The 20,183-nt window shown below is 37.0% G+C and overlaps 1 protein-coding gene across 1 annotated transcript in view; it reads left to right on the top strand.

The window, feature by feature from the left end:
- CADM2 (cell adhesion molecule 2) overlaps positions 1-20,183 on the top strand; it is a gene marked incomplete at both ends in the record, with an annotated part of 680,137 nt that overhangs the window by 74,622 nt on the left and 585,332 nt on the right. The window lies entirely within an intron of this gene.

Here is a 20,183-nt window from a genome sequence, read left to right as displayed (position 1 = left end):
TATAACAGGCAAATTGAATTTAGATTCTGAATATACGAACACTTTTAGCTGCATGTTATTTTTTGGTTTAGAGATTATTATTTTTTTTTCCCCACATGCATATTGGTATGTTACTTGCTCTAAAATTCAGAAGTCCTTCTTATCCTTAAAGCTGAAGTGCCTTCAGATGCATGTCAGAGAAACATGATGCTTCTTTGATAAATTTATCTGATCTATTTCAAAATTTAGGTACTAGCTCTGTTTTTAAGAGGGAAAGAACATCACTTCATCTGTAGTCTACTGTTGGAGGCATATTTGAGAAATGTTTTAGTAGAGTAATTGAATTATGTGATCAACCAGCCTAATCTATAAAATCACACGGAGATGGAGGAGGCTTCTTACTAAAGGATAGTTGACAGAAGGGTTCAAAAAGATGAACCATTGTGATTAATATCAGTAAGAATAAGCAGTATCTTGGCCTCAAACTGCTAAAGAAATAGGGTGCTAAAGACTGTTAGTTCTGATGAACTTAATCCAAAGGGACTTAAGGCAGGGTGATAAAATTTGGAGCTATCTGTAATTTTTTTTAATTCAATTTAGAAGACACCAGGAAACTAAATAGGGGCGGAGGGAGATGTGTTAAGATGTAAGCCGTCAAAATACCTTTTATTCTTCAAAATTATTGGAAAAAATAAAATACTTGTAGGCACCAAAAGATAAACGGGTGTGGAATACTATCTAAATGGTCCTTGAAACCAAATTATTCCTCAATCATCTCACTTCTAAGAGCGTTAGTACAGAGGAAATGCAAAGCATGGCTAATATTCTGGTTTTGACACTTATAGCTTATTACTTTTCAGGATACTTTTAGGAGATCTTCAATTTCATAGACAAAGCTCACTGTGACACTATCAGTTTGCCAAGATGAGGGGAAGATAAACGATTCTTTAGAGAAGTAAACTTTAAGGGACTGAAGGCCTATTGCAGAATGGCTGTATTTATCAACTGGACCCTATGATCCCATCTCATCTGATCTCAATTACCTTTGTGAGGCAGAATAATTCTCTGATACAGGCGTATTTGCAGTTCGGTTTTGCTTGGAGTTCTGTTTCTCCCTTGATTGTTGGCTATTACATTTTGTGTATCCTTTTTCTGCCCCCTTCCCCCCCCCCCCCACCTTCTGGTGTATTATGACTCCTTTAAAGTTTGTCTGTCAAGTACTATTAACCAGTTTCTTCACTTGCTTTTTGTAGTAACTGGAGGATTCTTGCTAGTTAGTTCAGTGCTCAGGGTTCTATGTCTTTAAGATCCCCACCTTTAATAAGAAATTGATGGGTCCTCTGAAAATTCTCTCAGATGAGAATGGGTCATTTTTCAGTTGCTTATAGCACCAGGAGCCAGTCCTTTCTCACTATACTCTGTCTTAATTTCATATACAAATTAATGAAGTAAAACACTGAGATTACACCACATCCTTAAAGAGGATCTGTCTAGCTGCAGATATTATGCAACCTTGACCGCCCTTTCCACTTTTCATCTGCATCATAATCTCTGCAACTGCAACAGTTCTCAAGGAGGTTCTCAGCTGCCCTTTCCCAGCACAGCTCCATTGGACTTCATATTGGGGTAACTGTCATTTCCAGGTCTATGATGCATTTCATACTTATCCTGCCTGCTTCATCGCTTCCAACTGGCTTTAGTCCACCTTGCTTAATGTTGCCAAATAATTCCTCATTATTTTGAGATAAATGGATTTTTTGGCTTGTGCTCTCTGTTACTGCAATTCATCAACTCTTTGCCCCCCACTTTCGTTGTCCTCCCAGAACTCTTCCAAGATCGCATGGATTTTTTTCTTTTTTTGTTCCAAACTTAAATATCATATTCTACTTTAAATTCCTGGGCACCAGTTAATGTGAACTGAGAAGGCATGAGTTCTGTGAAGAGAAATTCTTTGGTCTTGAGCAGTAGGGCTTTTGTACAACTAATGTGTGTGAATATGAATATACATTTTAAAGCACTCTGATTTGTGATAAGTAATTTTTTTTTCCCCTCTTATTTTTGTGTAACAAGCAGAACAACCTATAGTAGTCTACATTTTTTTAATAACACTGGTGTTTTTGTTAGCATGATTAGCTGTTAATGATGTTTTTGGAGAATTAGAAATAAGTTAGCTGCTACTAATAAACTAATAATTATTAAGTATCTTTCATTAAGACATCATAAAAACAACGTGTTACGGAACACTTTTTAAAATAAGATCTTCTTTATGAAGGAGAAAAAATCAAATGGACTGTTTCAAATTTGGAAAACTCAATCTCTAAAAAAAAAAAATGAAACACCAGAATTATCTATGGTTAAATTATTTTTTGCTGATGAATGGATGCTTGCAATGGCTTGCTGATTAAATTTTACACTTGAAGTTATTTTGACTGTGACATTTAGATAACCCTTCCTGCAACTGTTTTTGTTACAATGATGAAGCACTGCTTTAGTCATCTCTAATCATTTCAGTAATTATGGAGAACATAAAAGAGCAGAAATTTTAGGCCAAATAATTTTTTCTTTTTTCCTTTAAAATCCAATACAAAACACTGGTCTTTTAATGGACCTCTTCAATTACCCTGTTTTTCATTATTTTGGTGTTATTTATTTGTGGGAAGGATGTTTATTATTAAGACTTTATCTTTTGTAGGTGTCTTTGTGTAGCTGTGTGCCTGAGGTGTGTGCTTTGTTTTAAATTAAAACTTTGTTATTTAAATAGAATTTAAAAATACCAGATAATTGAAGGTATTTTTCTTTTTAGCTTTTCTCCTCCTATAATTTTGTTGTCTAACTGTAACCTAAAGATTATCATTGTTTCCAGCTATAACCTTCTCTTCTAGAATTGGTTTTAAAAGATGTTATTCATTAGTCAGCTGAAAGTAAAGTAGAATTTCTCGGGGTTTTTGATAGTCATTTTCTTAGAATCACAGAAAAGTTTGGGTTGGAAGGGACTTCTAGAAGGTCATCTAGTCCAAGCCCCCCTGCAATGAGCAGGAACATTTTCAACTAGATCAGGTTGCTTTTAAAGTTGTTGCTGCTGTGCTGATTCAATATTTCTTTCTTCTGTTTTTGCAAAGCTTCTTTATATAAAGGGTAAAAGATGATAGACCTTCACTAGTTTGATTTTCCAGTCCTTTAGTTGGCTTCCAAGCAGAGAGACCTTCTGAATATTATGGAGTATACTTTTGCCATTACTGCCTCTCCAGGATTTAGATTGCTGTATTCTTCTAAAGCTGGTGTAGTTGATTTATCCAGCTGATGAATGAATACTCATCTAGTTCTCTATAGTCCTGGAAGAATCTGACTGTATTAGACAAACAACAGTAGCTCAGCCCTGAATGCAGAGAGTAAGATTCAGTACAACTGCACATAATCCTTGGCTGTGGAATAGCATCTTCATTTTAAGTAACTGGGGATGAATGAAAATATTCTTGAACTTGTTGGCTATGTAGATTAAAGCTGCTTTTGAGCAAAACGGTGTCCTCGCTGTATAGAATCTGTGTCTATGTGTTCATTTGACCAAGGTATAAGAGTATACAAGTAGTAATCTGAAGGGAAACCATGTATGTTCTGTTTTCATAATACTGGGAATTACGTATTTGCATTTCAGATTAGTGAGAGCTTTCTTCTCTTAGATTTTTTTTTTTTTCTGTATGGAAATCACATTACCTTCCTGTACCTAACTTGTGCTGCTCAAGGCTTGCAGCTTTTTTTAATATAGAAAAGAAACCCAGCCTTTGGTCAATCTATAATTGGAGTTAATGACTTGTTTCTTTCAAACCAGTCATAATATTTCACGGATTTCTGCAAACCCTGTCAGCCATTTGACTAGGTTTAGCTTTGGTAAACATTGTCTTGACCACTTCTCATAGTAACGGTACCTTCATATGCTAAAAATACCTGACAACGTATGTTATTGTAAAACCCTGTAATCATATGCCTGTAAAGCAACACAAATCACACAATCCCTGTGTGACTTGAGAAAATTTGCATACAACCCCTGTTTTAGTCATCTTCATTTCAAAGTGGTGTATGAGTCTTATGCCTCTCACTTTGCATCCTTAAATTACCATTTATGCTAGCAGTAAGCTTCCCATATGCCCGTACTGAGTCATATGAAGTTTGAAATTGGTATATTTATGTTAAAAAAAAAAAAAAAAAAGCCAAAGCATAGTGCTCCTTGTTTGAAACTTCTAGCAATATTATAAAAATTGCTTTGACATTCAAGAGCAATAAGCTTGAAGAAAAATGCAATCAATTAATATTGTGTCAGGAGTCATGAAATGTGGAAGATCTCTGACACTTTTGTTTGGGTATCTTGTGGTTTGATTCATGGTTTGATTTTTTTTTTTTTTTTTTTTGATACAAACATGAAAGTATGATTTGTGTGAGATTGCCTCTTTTTTCCACTCTGCTAACATCCATCCAATGTAATGTTTCCTGTGTGCTGTTCTGCAAGTTATATTTGAATTATTGTCAAATCCTTGCAGTCTTGTACTCTGATGGAATGTTTAATGTCTTTCCCTCTTAAAATTCTTTGAGTGTTTCCATAAAATACTGAAAATGTCTAATAGGGGGTCATTTTATATTTAGAACTTAGTACATAGACCATTAAGATCCTCTTGAATCTGACCTGATGTGTTTTTTTTCAATCATAGTATTAATATTTGAAAAATTCATTATTTAATGGTCCTCTATCTATGCTCAGGTGATAATTAATTTAGCTTATAATGAAGAAATTAGGGTTGTTTTTTACTGTTTCTGTTTCCATTCTTGAAGAGTTGATTGAATTCACTGAATAAAATACCTTAATGCAGGATTTCTGGTTATTGACATTTACTGTTTATGATATTTGGGAATTAGTTTCCTTTGTACAGGAAAACTGAAACTATATACTAAGCTCAATTGCAAAATGAGTAGTCTTGAGTATCATTGAAAAATCATTTTTGTTCAAACTCAAAGACAGTAAAGCACCTGCAAAAATCATGAAGTTCTCAAATGTTATAGCAATGTAAAGCCTTAAGAGAGGGAAGCTTTCTTTTTGTTCCATCTTTCATTTACAGGAAGGCAGGAGGAATCTAATGACGAAGACAGGTTTTTAAAATGACGGGTCAATAAAATGAGAACAATTCTGCTACCACAGGGACAACGAACTAGACTGAAAATCTAACAGCATATTAACGAGGGGATGTCAGGTGTGAAGAAAAAAAAAAAATAGGCTTGTAAAGGAAAGAAAGGCCCCTTGCCAAATTGGAATCTTAGATTTTGCTGTTTAGGATTGTGCAAACTTGGATTATCTCATGGAAAGGTTGATGAAGATGCTGCACAGTTAAAAGGTGACAGTTGAAGAGTATGAAGAAATAAGAAATAATAGTATAAGAACTAATTGGCTGGGAAGAAGTAAAATTATTACTAAATGTTTAGGGGGGCTCTGAAAGGAGAGAGAAACTGGGTAAAGATGGTCCAGCTGTGTTACAAGCCTTTGAGGGCATTTTAGGCAGAGCCAGGGATTTCTGTGGATGCTACAATTGCAGATATTGAAGGGGACAAGAGAAATAGAATAGTATATTTAAATATTAAAGAATAGGTTTTAAAATAATACCTTTTTTTTAATTGATTGAAAATCTATGAGGAAAGTGAAATGTAAGAAAATATTTGAGGGTAAATCAAGTACCACCAAAGATGAATTGGTTTCTACCAAGAAAAACGTGTCTTTTAGAGAATTTGAAATGTTTGAGTTGTTCTTTTCCAGTGAGTAAAGTGACCCGATATAGGTTAAGAAAAATATTGACTTATTTTGAAGTAGAAATCAGTAAGTCTCAACTGTGTCCTTTTGTGTTGGATAAAGCTTGCTGTGCAGTAATTTCTTTTTGGTATATGTACAGGTAAGCAACAGCAGCCATGTGGTAGTAACTCTTCCAGAGAAAACAACCACAGGGTGGCATTAAAAAGTAGCAGTTTCTTATTTTGAATGCTAATATCCATAAGCCATCAAACTATGTTGGTGAAGCAAAGATGAAAAAATTTGGGAAAAAAAAAAGAATAGTCAGTGTAATGGGATGTTGAAAGACTTTAGTTCTGACTCTAAATACAAATGCCATTACCTACTATATTGTTTATACATGAATTCCTGGAAAGTGGGTACTTCAAACTGAATTTTTCTGTCTTAAGCAGGTAGTGTATGATAGTCTTAATAGGCAATCAAGTGTATCCTTTGATAAGGCTTGTTTTTGTAAGGTTACTTTGCCTTGTCCTTTATAAATTGCTCTCTTTATCCACCAATAGGTGTAAAAGGGCTTACTTGTTCCTACCAGCCCCCACCCCTCCTAGTTGTCACTGTTTTCCTATTTATAAACCAGACACTAATAAATGATTTTTCAAATAGAACTAAATTGGATAAGGGCATAGAAGTCTCAAAGATGGGAGTAGGGAGTGCTCAGTCAGTGTCCTTACTGAAGGAATGGCTTCAGCATGAGTTCACACCTTGGTACAAATTGGACAGTCTAGATGGAGTAAATGCCCTAATTGTGCATCTCATTAGATGCCAGAGAATGCATTAAAAGGTAAGCAATTATAGGCATGCCCTAATTGTGTGGGGAAAAAAAACTTCATTTGAATTTCAGACTCAACTACCAGAGAATTAATGCAGAAACGTAATTTACCTGGATATATGAACCGTGTGTATTTTCTTTCATATTTTGTATTATATGTATTTATATGTGTTCTCTGATATCTCATAATAGAAGTGCTAGGGTGACTCCTTTGCAAAACTTCAGACTACAGTTTCAAATACAGAGTTTTACGTGGAAATCCAAATCATGTGGCATACATATTTTTATCGAACACAAGCTAACTGTAAAAGGAAAAAAGACTGACTGAAGTTCATACTGGTGGGGGGAAAAAAAGAAGTAACAAAATAGAAAAATCTAAAATTGTTGTGGAACGAATAATCTTTGTTCTAAGTTGCAGTAAATAAAGTAAAGCCTATTTTTATGATGTTGAGTTATGGTTTCACATGTATAACACTACTTTTTTGTTACTCTTTCCTAAATACTTATTTTATTCTGTTAAAGTTGGATTCCTCTGATGAATAAATGCATGGCAATGTTTGTAACAGTTAAAGTTCATTTCCCAACATAAGATAAATTTGGTCCATAATAATACAAAGAAGATTATATTAGAAGTTTTTGGTATCAGTGTCTAAACTTGAGGTTGGGGCACTAGGGTGCAGTGCCTTAGCCAGTCCTCATGCTGGAGAGTTCCTGCAGGTTATGTCCTAATCACATCTTGTGAAAGAACTGTGCTGGCATTACACTGCTCTGGTCCTTCTCCAGGATGGCAGGAGGAGAGAGAAAACACACTTCTGCGTGGCCAAGGTCCTTTTCTGACGCTGGAGCACATGGAGCAGTGCCTCCCTTGCCTGTGGAAATACGGCCAGTACCAAGAACAATGATGTGCAGGCCAAAAAATGTTAGGATTTCCAGTTATTTCCATGCTTTATGCTTATCTTTTGGTTTCACCTGGTCCAAAACAGCCAACAGGAAGTTTAACTTAATTTCTTAGCTCCCTGTGCCTTCTACATTTACTACTTAGAGCTCTAAGCTCTGCATCTCGCCTTTCCATATTACCAAACAGAAACTGATTTGCAGTAATCTAGACCTAGAGCTGATCATTCTGACCTCAAATTATGAAGTTCAGAGGGTTCCTTGTTGGTAGCACATGAATTTCAATATCTGACTTGGCAAAGCAAGGTCAGTGGAAATCAGGCCCAAGTGCAGTGCCTCCTAATAAAAATAGGATAGTTTCAAATATAACCTCTGTGATGCCAAGGAAGTGAAGCTAAATGGGAATGGTTTTGAGTTTTTTTTTGAGGAAAAACAAGAATATAAATGTTCACATGGTACGAATGTTATACATATGCATGTGTTTTTGTGGTTTAGTTCATTTCATAGCTAGATTCATCCCAAGTCCTTTATTTCATGGTTTGGGTTTTTGGTTTTTTTTTTTTTGGAACTGGTTATAGGATCCTACATATGTGTGTGATTATCTTCCTACTTTTTATTATTATCTTTAATTTATATCCTTCTATCTATCTATAGACATAATTAGTTATGTCTAACTAATTGGAGGAAATGACCTCCAGTTGTGCCGGGGGAAGTTTAGACTAGATATTATGAAGAATTTCTTCACCAAGAGAGTGGTCAAGCATTGGAACAGGCTGCCCAGGGAGGTGGTGGAGTCACCATCTCTGGAAGTGTTCAAAAAATGTGTGGATGTGGCACTTCAGGACATGGTTTAGGGAGCATGGTGGTGTTAGGTTAACAGTTGGACTTGATGATCTTGAATGTCTTTTCCAACGTTAATAATTTTGTGATTCAAGTTAACGTTAAGTTAACGTTAACAATTTTCTCTGTGGGGAAAGAAGCTAAGGTTTTCCAAGCTTAAAGTATGAATGTGGCTGCCTTAGTTGGAAGTTAGTTGGTCAAACACTGGAACAGGCTTCCTGGAGAGGTGGTTGGTGCCCCAAGCCTATCGGCATTTGCGGCATTTGGACAATGCCCTTAGTAACGTGCTTTAACTTTTGGTCAGGCAGTTGGACTAGATGAACATTGTAGGTCCTTTACTACTGAAATATTCTATTCTAATTAACACTTTGTCTAACTAATAGCTTGAGACTGACGATGTCATGAGCTGTGAGTTATCAATTGCAAAAGTAAAAAACAGAAGGGGCTGCAGAAAACATGCTGAAATGCCTCAACAGAAAGCCTCAGGCTTGGTTATTTTCCTTTGTTACCTCATCCACAATATATTTATCAGATTGTAACATGTCATTGTAGTTGAATAAAAATGACAAAGATAATGTCCCTAATGAATTGCTTTTCACTTGGAACTGCTCACAGAGTGTTAATATAGCTCATGGTCACTTTTTCTTCAAGCTGTCTTTTTCCTGGAATCTAAAAATCTTTAATTGCAGGTTTTCTGGCTTACAGAAAACATGTAAAAACACTTAAAGATGAAATGGCAAATGGTAGACAGTGAGTGATAGCAGATAACAATTACAAATTTTGTTTTCAACGTTTTTAGTTGAAAACAGAAAGTGGAAAAGTCCAAGAGTGCTATAGGCAAGACTTATTTTAGGGCAGAAATACAGAACTTAATAGTAATTTTAATTATATGTATTTGTCTAGTGTGTACATTAAATCCCACTACAAATTACAAGTGAAATGCTCATTATTTTAGTAATGTCTTCTGTTTGACTATAAGCTGATCTACTTCTTAGATGTGGCTGCTGTTCAGCAAATATCTTTTGACAGTATGGACCTAATTACATTTTCTTAGACTTCTTGCAGTCTCGTTTCTTTTTCAGCAGTTTCATTTTCCTCTTTTTTGGGGGGGGAGGTAATGGAATATTACATACAAGATACTATTTTTATGGATGAAAATAGTGTGACATAGTTAATGACTATTTTTAAAATTCCCTTGATATTCTGCAGTTATTGAAAATAGCATACAGCCTAACAGTACTTGGTATTTCTCGTCACGTGTTGAAAGGAGTATTACTCTTTAGGTGACACAATAAAAATATGAGTTGGGGCATTCTGCAGGCAAAGGCAAAAATAAGAAGGGAAGGTTTTTGAGCAATGATTCTAGTACGGCTTTTTTTTGTAGCAATTCTCTGAAGTTTGCTAAAACTCTTCTGCATTGCAAGTTCCCCATCATTGTTTTTTCTCTTGTAGGTACCATTGACTATATAAACATTTTGTAGAGCTTGGTGTGTAGGTGAATCTTTCTCTCTATGTAAAACATTTTAAGTTTATTATATGGTGTTAAGAGCTTCCAACTATTTTTGTTTGGTCAGACTTGCTGGGAAGCAGAAACACTTATTCACCTCATGTATATTTCAGTGAGAACTTAGAGCAATTATGCAACCCATTGAGCTCTAGATTATGCCAAAATGCTGATCGTGACATTGTAGTAAGATTATCTTCTGATTTCCCCAATAAAAGCAGCTACCATTAGTCAGACACAAAATATTTTTAAAGAACAGAAAGATACACTTTAAAATATAGCCAAAGTCCCAGCAGAGTTTATGGGTGAATAGGTGAAATAAGAGAGGACATGAAATAGGGATATTTTCACACTTTTTGTTATAGTGTATGTTGAGGGGGTGAGATCTCACCTTTTCTTCTGAACTTCTGGATCAGAATCTGTTTGTAATGCCCACAGTAACTCTGTGTGTTACACAGTCTATATAAATAGATAGATATCTATATATAGATATATATAGATACTTCTGGGGTAGCTTTTAAATTGTGTATTTGGCATATCAAGATGCAATAGAGTTCTCCCTGTCCCCTTTAAGTGCTTTCCTGATGCTCTTGCAGATTCTTGTCCTCGTGAGAGCTTTAATCTGCTTGACTGTTTTGTATTAGCAGTAGTGCCCATATACACCTTCGTGATTTCCTCTCTTCAGATTCATTACTTAAGTGGAATTGACTGAAAGCTGACAACCTTGCCCCTCCTCCTTCGTAATCCCCTTCACGGGGGACCAATGCCTGTAAAATTAACAATGTATTTCGTAAATCCTATTTTGAAAATTGACGTGAAGAATTCAAACTGAACAGTTGATAATTGTGCTGGGCTTGATGAATCTCAATGGAAAGTCCATTGTTTCGTTAATCAAATTTTAGTTGCTTCCTAATGACAGCTTCATATGAGACCATGTTCTGTAGTGCATGTTGAAAAGAAGTCTTGTCTTTTGCCTCAAGAACAGTAGATACGGTATATTGGAATGGAGAGAAACATTAATGTTTTAATACTTTTCATAGTTGAAATACCATAGTCATAAATAAAGACTTCGTAGAAGATTAAGGTGATGGCTATGCTTTTTTTTTTGTGTCCTGATTTCAGCCAGGGTAGAGTTAATTTTCTTCACAGAAGCCAGTGTGAGGTTATGTTTTTGGATTTGGGATGAGAAAATGTTGATAAGGTGCTGATGTTTTGGGTTGTTGCTAAGCAGTCAAGGGCAGTCCAGCTTCTCTTGCTGGCCTGCCAGCAAGAAGGCTGGGAGTGCATGGGAAGCTGGGAGGGGACACAGCCAGGACAGCTGACCCAGGCTGGCCAAAGGGATATTCCCTACCATATGATGTCATGCTTTGTATCTAATGCTGGGACGAAGAAGGAGGAAGGGGTGGAGGGATGTTCGGAGTGATGGCATCTGTCTTCCCAAGAAATCATTATGCATGATGGATCCCTGCTTCCCTGGAGATGGCTGAACATCCATCTGCTGATGGGGAGTAGTGAATGAATTCCTTGGTTTGCTTTGCTTGTGTGCATAGCTTTTGCTTTATCTATTAAACTGTCTTCATCTCGACCATGAGTTTTCCTCACTTCTACTCTTCCGATTCTCTCCCCAGTCCCACTGTGTAGGAGTGAGTGAGCAGCTGCGTGGTGCTTTGTTGCCAGCTGAGGCTAAACCATGACAGTCCTTTTTGGTGCCTAGTGTGGGGCTTCAACCCATGACCCTGGATTTAAGAGTCCAAAACATAGCCTCACACTAGCTTCTATGAAGGAAATTAACTCTATCCTGGCTGAAGCCAGGACATTTTGGTACACTAAACTTCTTTAATCTTAAGAACTACAACATCATTCCTTGAACACGTAAAATACTGCATTCACTCTTTTTTTTTTTTCTCTCCCTCACCTAAATAGCCTTTATAAAAGAAAAAAAAAGTCACTTATCCAAACAACTTTTTGTTTCTGTAGAAGGTTGCAAAAGATTCAAGGACTCGTGATGAAAAAGAGTTGCTGTTGTAGTTAGCTACATTAAACTATTTCACTGAAATATTTTTATGCAAAATCTGATGCCTCCCCCTGCGAACATTTGGTTACCTGGATGAATGCCCATTCTTTGTGCTAAAGGCTGCAAAAACTGCAAATATATTTAGTTATCCATTTACAGCATCTAATGACTATGTTAATATGATTAGTTAGAATTTGGAGTTTTCAGTGAGATATTAATGTTTTTTGGCAGGGTCTTTGGAACATGGTCACTCGCATGCTGTAAGCTGAATTTCTTTTATTTAGTTTCTTCTGTTTGATTTCCTTGAAGTCTTTGGCGTACACAAATTCAGTGCTATTTGATTTTTGCAGATTCTCTTTTCACGTGCATTTTCTTCCTAGTTAACAATGTGATGTGACCTCTGATTTCTGCACGTGCTGTTGCCTATTGCCGACATGGTTTGGGTTTTTCCTAGGTTGATCTTGAATCTCAAGGATTTTGCACAGGTAGCGATTCTCCCTGAGGTATGAGAAGTGTGTATTATTAGTGAACAAAGCATGTTCATCTGTGAAGTTATGACATTTTTGCAAAGTCAGCTGCCATATTTTTTTTTCCTCTGACCTGTCTCTTAATTATGGCTTAAAAGATAAGGTTAGAACATATAACTGCTGGGTAGTACTGCTGTTGTGAAACTTCCATTCTAGGTTTATTTTTCAAACTGTTCAGTTGGATTTCATACAGACTTGCTTTTAGATTAACATGCATGGATCTAGACCATTGCTTGCAGACCACCAACCATTCACATGGAGCGTAAGTTCAGTGCAGAAGCTCGTCAGGTCAGCATAACGTTGGGCTGTATTTACTGTTCTGGAAAGGCAAACAATTAGCTGGGGTGTGGTCTTTGTCATGTGATTTCCAGACCAGAATTGTTCTGTATAAACCTGGGTGGGATTGCATGATAACCAGATGCAGAATGCACCTGAAAATATGCCTTTAAGAAAGAAAGTTCAGAAGTGACTTAGACATTTTGGTACTTCTCGAAGTACTACTCATGTATTTTTATATGGTATACGTGTTGCAGGGTATTCCTGATGGAGGCTTTGAGCCCAGGCATCTTATTTCCTTTACTTCAAATGCTTGCTGTAGCTTCTGTGCTCTGTCCTCAATTTCTGGTTAGTATTACATGAGAGAGTTAAAATACTGTGGGGAAAACTTGCTCAAAATAAGGGTGGTTGAGTCTGAGATGTACTCTCCTGCCTAAATTATTGTTTTTAACTCCAAAGCAACTCTTATCTCACAGATACTCTTATGTCTTATTCAAACTTACTTTTTATGTCCATGTAGCTATTGGAAACAAAACTGTGTGACCTGTCTTTAAGAACAGTTACAAGACTTGTTGCACTCTGAGTAACAAAAGGCAAAGTGAGTACCAGCCATCTAGGCCATATTTTGGTAGGGTTGTCAGCTGTTTTTGTGTTTCAAAACAGATGCAGTTTCAGCAGGCAGCTCTTCTGAAGAAACGTCTTTAAAAATGAAAGGAAAATGAAGTGCTTGGAGAGAAAAAAGAAACAACCCTGAAACACTAAGCTCAATACAGTTTATGATGAGATTGCCCTAGAGCACTGGGAGCAAGCCAAGCACAAAAATTAAATGCCTATCTGCTTTTTGTCTTAGAGAAAAATCTTAAAAGCTGCTGTGCCAGAAATGGACAGCAAAATGATCCACAGTCTCACTACTTTCTTCTTAGGATAAAGCTGCTTTCCTGAAGCTCTGTTAAATCACTTCTACCTACTACCATGCCTCATCTGCAGTTTTAAATGAGTCAAGTGTATGCAGCTTCCTCTGTTATCAACCTCCCACAAATGATCACTGTGCTCTCTAGAACAGTATCTTCTGTAGAAAAACAAAAAACTTTCTAGGTGATGCCACACTGATATTATTTGTTAGCTAAATAATTCTAGACAGAGAAGACAGAGAAGAACTTGGACCTTCCTAAAGTGCCTAGAAATATCATATCTAGTAGATAGATCTTAATAACTGTTAATTTGCTTTTGTGTATTTTAAAAATTATTACAACCAAAAGCCATAAAAATAATCTTACAGTTTTGTTAAATAGCATTAAATTTGAATATAGTAAATTTATGACCAGGTGAAAGCTTTAGATTTTTCCTCATCTGGGCAAATGTAAACAACTTTCAAGATAAAGATAAACATTATAGTTCAGTAATTTCTACAACCAAGCTGAATATGTCAATTCAGTTTTCCTAATTAGCATATGTGCTGGATTTTGGTACTACCAGAAGCATTTTGAGTTCTCAGTAGGACTTTCATTGTCCCATGATGTATAAAGCTACAATTGCCAGTGAGATCACAGCATAGGAAGTTTATTTAGATTACTCAAATTTTCTACAAAACATGTTTCACCTATTGTACTGAAATCCAAGGTAACAGTTATCAGTTTGGACACAAGCTACAAAAAGAGTAAAACAAAACGTGGGGAGTGGGGGAAGGTGGTTTAGTTTGAGTGTTTTAGTTTTGGGGGTTGTTTGGTTGGTTTTGTTTTGCTGTGGGGTTTTTTTGAAGGCACACTTAAAAGTTTATTCTTGTTTCTGTAATGACCTAGAGTTCATGAGGAGGAAATTAGTGCAAGGGTAATTTCCCCAGCAGGTAGCCCTCCCAACACATGCAAGTGGAATGAACCTGAACAGTGCATACTTTTGCATGGTTAGCTAAGTGTTCCAGTGTTTTTGTGTGTGCTATACTCTTATTTTAATGTGTCATTTGCTTGAAGCAATATAGGGAAAACAAAGTATAAATTCAAATACTTTTAATTGTTGAACATATTCTAAGAAGTTTATTATAACACACTGCTTAAACATATTCATATGTATCTGAAGCATCACATTACGTTACACACTCTTTGAGAGTTAACTTTGAGAGTTAAAGGGTGTTGTGATGCTGTATTGCTCATGGAAGCATGTAATGGTCAAAGAAAATCGTTGATATGTAAAATAAGCAGGGTGGAGGGGAGGTGGAGGGAGAAGGAAGCAAGGGTGGTGGAGAGAGGATGTTCATTGACTCGCAATGTATGCAGTACTAAACTAGCAGAATATGATTTATGGACATCCAATTATGTTAAAAAAGAACACTGCTAGGTAGTTGAGGAGGAAGGTGCACAAACCTGTAGTGAAGAACAGCTTTAAATGGAGATTAAAGTAGTAAATAGAAATTCTTTGTCTTCATCTTAAAGATTTCTGAATATTAGACTTCATAATCCCCTGAAAATCTGTAATAAAAATTAATTGGAAGAAGACCTCATCAGCTACTTATGTTGGTAACAGTTGACCATGATCTCTACATGCAGAAATGGTTGCATATTGCTTCATTCAGAGAGTACTTATTATTGTAAAATGCCTGCATATGTGAAAATATGTAAGAATATTCCTAACTCAGTTCAGTGACTGGTGAAGAAATTTTTTTTTTATTACTGTATGAAAATTATAATAGTACCTACTAAGATATCTAATGCTCAGCATGAATACCAAATTGGTCACATACCATAAAATTTTCTATGCTAATGAGATTTGCAGATTTTTACTCCATAAACTGGGGTACTAGAATATTGAAAACAGACCAACCTATTTGTTTCCTATTTTTCCTATTCCTACACGAAAATAGGTAGATGCCTAATGGATTTCCTTATTCTCTCTTCTTTTTTATCTTCTTTTTTTTTAAGCCAGACCTACAAAGTAACTCTTCTTTCTACAGCTGATTCAAAGCACTCTAGCAATTGAAAGAGTACATAACTGTTGTGTGTGGAACTTTGATTCAGTGAGTAGTAAAACAACCCAACGGTTTTGGGGTAAGAAATCTAAAATTCATTCTAAAAAAAAAAGCAAGTCTAAGGAAATCTACATATTTTTTGTTTTGTGGGGTTTTCCTTGTTTGGTTTTCATGGTGTTCTTTGGTTTGGTTTTTTTTTTTTAATTTAAAATATACTAAAATATTATAGTTGCATTTTTCCGATTCTGTGTATGTAGTCTGTTAGCTCCAGATTGTCATTTGTGGCTACTGTGACACAGCTACTAGAAATGACACTGAACAAGAAATAATAACACTTCATGGCTCTTTTTATCCTGATGAAAAGCAGGCCAGGTGGTTTTTAAAGTCATTTCGTAGCTGAATTAGACTGTCCTTCCCTTTATTTTTTAAAAATGAACGAATAGTCTTGACATTTTTTAGCTTTAGGACCTTATTATGTTTTCTGATTTTTTTTTTTTGTCTATTTGAATAATGGAGTAATTTAATGAATTCTTTAACTTGACTATTATAGATATTGACTAAAACTAATAATTATTGAAAACTTTTGCTTTGTTAAAATTAACATGTACTTGTGTATTGCTTTTTTATTTTTAAGTGTTCTCGATTTCTGACAATCAATTTCTTGCTTGAAGAGGACTTAGTCTTTTAGCATTCAGCTTTGATAAGCTGTAAAAGACCGCAGAAGCACTGTAGCAAATGTGTGAATAAACATGTGAAGAAGTTTGAATATATGCAAACATGGTAATGCATTTTAAATTTGCTTAGTTGAATTCTGTTATTTTATGTTCTTCTGAAGGATTAGTGAACATTAATCTGCAAGACAGTTATATTAGCAAATTATTCATTTCTTTTTATAGGGTTAGATACTAAAGTAAAAGTAGGCGAGGGAAACCTAAGACTGTAGCAGTACTTTATCAGAGCTGGTGCCAAGTCCTGGTTCTGTGCATTTACTGTTGGACGATATCCCTGTATCTTTCCTGTGCTGTGCATTGTTTTGATAATGACCTCACGTTTGAAAGATTTTCCTTTCTCCCAATAAGAAGTTTGAAAGGCTGGCTAGTTCTAATGACTAGAAAGCATGAGAAGCATACGTCCCTCATTTTATAGAACATGAATACCAAATTAATGAAATCAGATTAATAAACCCTGGGTATAATTTTATAATAAAATAGGAGGAGGTTGTTTCTTAGCTCACAGTTGGAAAATATTTTCATAGTGTGGTGGGTTGACCCTGACTGGACACCAGGTGCCCACCAAAGCTGCCATATCACTCCCCTTCTCAGCTGGACAGGGAAAAGAAAATATAACGAGGAGCTTGTGGGTCAAAGTATGGACAGGGAGAGATCACTCACCAATAACCGTTACAAGCAAAAGAGACTCAACTTGGGGAAATTAGTTTAATTTATTGCCAGCCAAAGTCGGAGTAGGATAATGAGGAAATAAAACCAAATCTTAAAACACACCACACCCCCTCTTTCCTGGGCTCAACTTCGCTCCTGATTTCTCCCAACTTCCCCCCTGAGCAGCACAGGAGAATAGGGAATGGGGTTGTGATCAGTTCATCACACATTGTTTTCTGCTGCTCCTTCCTCCGCAAGGGAAGGACTCACGCTCTTCCTCTGCTCCAGAGTGGTGTCCCTTCCACATGAGACGGTCTTCCACAAACTTCTCCAACTTGAGTCCTTCCCACAGTTAGTTCTCAACTAACTCTCCACCTGGGTCCCTTCCCTGGGGTGCAGGTCTTCGGGAAAAGGCTGCTCCAGTGTGGGTCCGTCACGGGGTCACAAGTCCTGCCAGCAAACTTGCTCCAGCCTGCGCTCCTCTTTCCCCACAGGTTCTGCCAGGAGCCTGCTCCAGTGCAGAACAGTCCACACAGTCACAGTCTGCTTCACCATGGAGCTCTGTGGGCTGCAGGGGGACAGCCTGCCCCACTGTGGTCTTCACCACAGGCTGCAGGGGAATCTCTGCTCTGATGCCTGGAGCACCTCCTCCCCGGCCTTCTTCACTGACATTGGGGTCTGCAGAGTTGTTTTCACACATTCTCACTCCTCTGTCTGGCTGCAAATGCTGCATGACAGGTTCCCCTCATGCTTCTTAAATACGTTATCAGAAGCGCTGCCACCATCACTGATGGGTTTGGCCTTGGCCAGTGGTGGGTCCATCTTGGAGCCGGCTGCACTGGCTCTATTGGACATAGGGGAAGCTTCTAGCAGCTTCTCACAGAAGCCACCCCTGCAACCTCCACTGCTACCAAAAGCTTGACACACAAACCCAGTACACATAGACTGATGGAAGGAAAGGAGCATGCTTTTTGACTTCATTCTTTTTTCATCCCATCCCATGACGTCTTACAAGTGGGATAGAGTTCTAGGAAAAAAAAACAGGTTGTCCCTTCCATTGTTGAAGGCTTATCAAACAGATTTAAAAGAAAAATGTAATATCTGTAAACATGTGTTTGTTGTAGAGATGACAATGTCATTTACCTAACTAGCTATGCAGTCTTTCATTGAGCCAGCATGAAGTGTTCAATTCATAAGCAGCAGACTTAGCTTTCCTTGAACTCCAGTCTGATAATCTGAGAAAAGCTTTTCAGAACCAGCTCTTGTATATTCTTGCTTTGGAAGAGTTTGCAGTGATAAGAGTTTTTGGATTTTGGGCAACAAACACTGAGGCTAGGTAAATTGAAAAAAAAGAATCCTGAGGTAGGAGGGAGTTAAACTCTGTTAATGGCTTACACACAGCACGCTGTTGTTTCATGAGCAGCCTGCACCAGTCTGTAAACTGTTCTGGTTTGGGAAGGCCTTTTTTTGCCTGGAGTCCCAGAGTGAATCTGGGGAGTGTTAACTAGTTAAGTATAAAGTGTCAAGCTTTTTGTCCATTACACAGGCAGAAAATGAAAATGGCTGGTAGCAGGTTGCGCAGCATCAGCAACAGCAATGCTGGTGGCCATTTAAAAATGAATTTGGCTTGGGAGTGAGAGTGGGAAAAGAGAAGAAACTGGAAGGGGGAAGATGGATGGGTACCATGTGGCCACTGGACTCTCAAACTGAGAGGACAGGTGTATGATGGTGCCTGTGTCTGCTCTATGAACTGGCTGTGATGAAGGTATAATTTTCTAAGTACTGAAATTTTTTGTTCATTCTGTCATTTTGGCCTTGATAAACATTCTTTATGCTAAATGATGCCCTGTGGTCTGCAGGAGTTTAGAGTGACAGATCTGGTGGTCCCTTCTGGACTTTTAATTGTCAAAATGTCTTATGTTAAATGGAAATGTACGTAAAGTCAATTAAAGGCTATAAATGTGAATGAAGAAACGTATACTGCTGATTATACGTAAGTCTTGCATGTGAATGCTTCAGCTAGGTAGCCTTCTGAAATTAGGCCTATTGTGATTTTAGTGTTGCCATCTTCAGCATGTACTGCAGTTCTGGATGGCTGAGAGTCACACAAGTGTTCTCAAAGACAAAACATCCTAGTATTCATGTGCTTTTGGGGAGACTCAACCTAGTGTGCACTGTAACCTACTGGAAGGTTCAGTGAACTTTGCATGTAAAGGTTATGCACAGTAGTCCCAGATCTTCTACGGACTGCTGTTAACAAGCCTTATTATAAACTAGGGTTTCCTGCGTTGGCATGTATCATTCACCTGGGTTGACTGACATGCTTGCACAAAGTCATTCTCGGTAGAGCTGGGAAAAAGCAAAGTTTCAACTTCACCATGTAGTTTTTTGTAAAGTATGTCTATACTGAACATGAATGAACTGTGTCTCTCTATTACCGTTCAGCAACTACACTGCATATCAACATGTAATACTGCTACTGCTTCTGTGCTAAGGAATTTGTTTACCTCTACTCCTTGAGCCCACAATCACATGCCTTGAATAGAGCTGCTATTTTTTGTAGCTGTAACAATTCAACCACAATTTCTTCCAGGAACTGAGAAAAATCCCCAGTATATGCTGTATATTTTTTGTTGTTGTTGTTGTTCTTGTTTTGTATACATTTGTTTAGCACCCTTTAAAGTGAATTTAATCTTTTTTTGTGCTCTCTGGAGGAGAGCTTGTTTCTCTCTGCTAATTATACCTGTAACTAAAATGATGTGTTTGGTAAGCATCAGTGCTGACTTCCATGCTATAGCTTTAGTATACTCTATATTCTATCATGTGGTGTTTTTTTCTTGATGTTTTTTAGGTAAAGGAGCAGTTGATATTTCACTCTCTTGGGTCCTTCAGCATTAAATTTTTCAGCTATAACCAAAATCACTTCATGTAACTTTGTAAGATGGCAAAATTGTTTCGTCATGTACCTAATTAAGGATGGGAAAACAAAAGATAGTAACGGAGTATTTAGCCGCAGAGATCTAGGAAGGTTGCCATAGATCAATAAACAGATTGCAAAATATGGATGCTTTTGGGATGTGCAGAAAATCTCAAGAATGTAGTCAAAGATGGCATGCAGATGACAGGAATGAGTGACAGGGAGGCAGATCTAGGAGGGCGTAAAAGGAACTCACTGTTTTTCCTGGTTTCATTTCTAGCACAGTGAGTTGGAAAACAAT

This window comes from Phaethon aethereus, assembly GCF_964289735.1.
Source record: "Phaethon aethereus genome assembly, chromosome: 1".
Taxonomy (NCBI): Eukaryota; Metazoa; Chordata; class Aves; order Phaethontiformes; family Phaethontidae; genus Phaethon; species Phaethon aethereus.
This window is presented reverse-complemented; position numbering and strand designations above follow the sequence as displayed.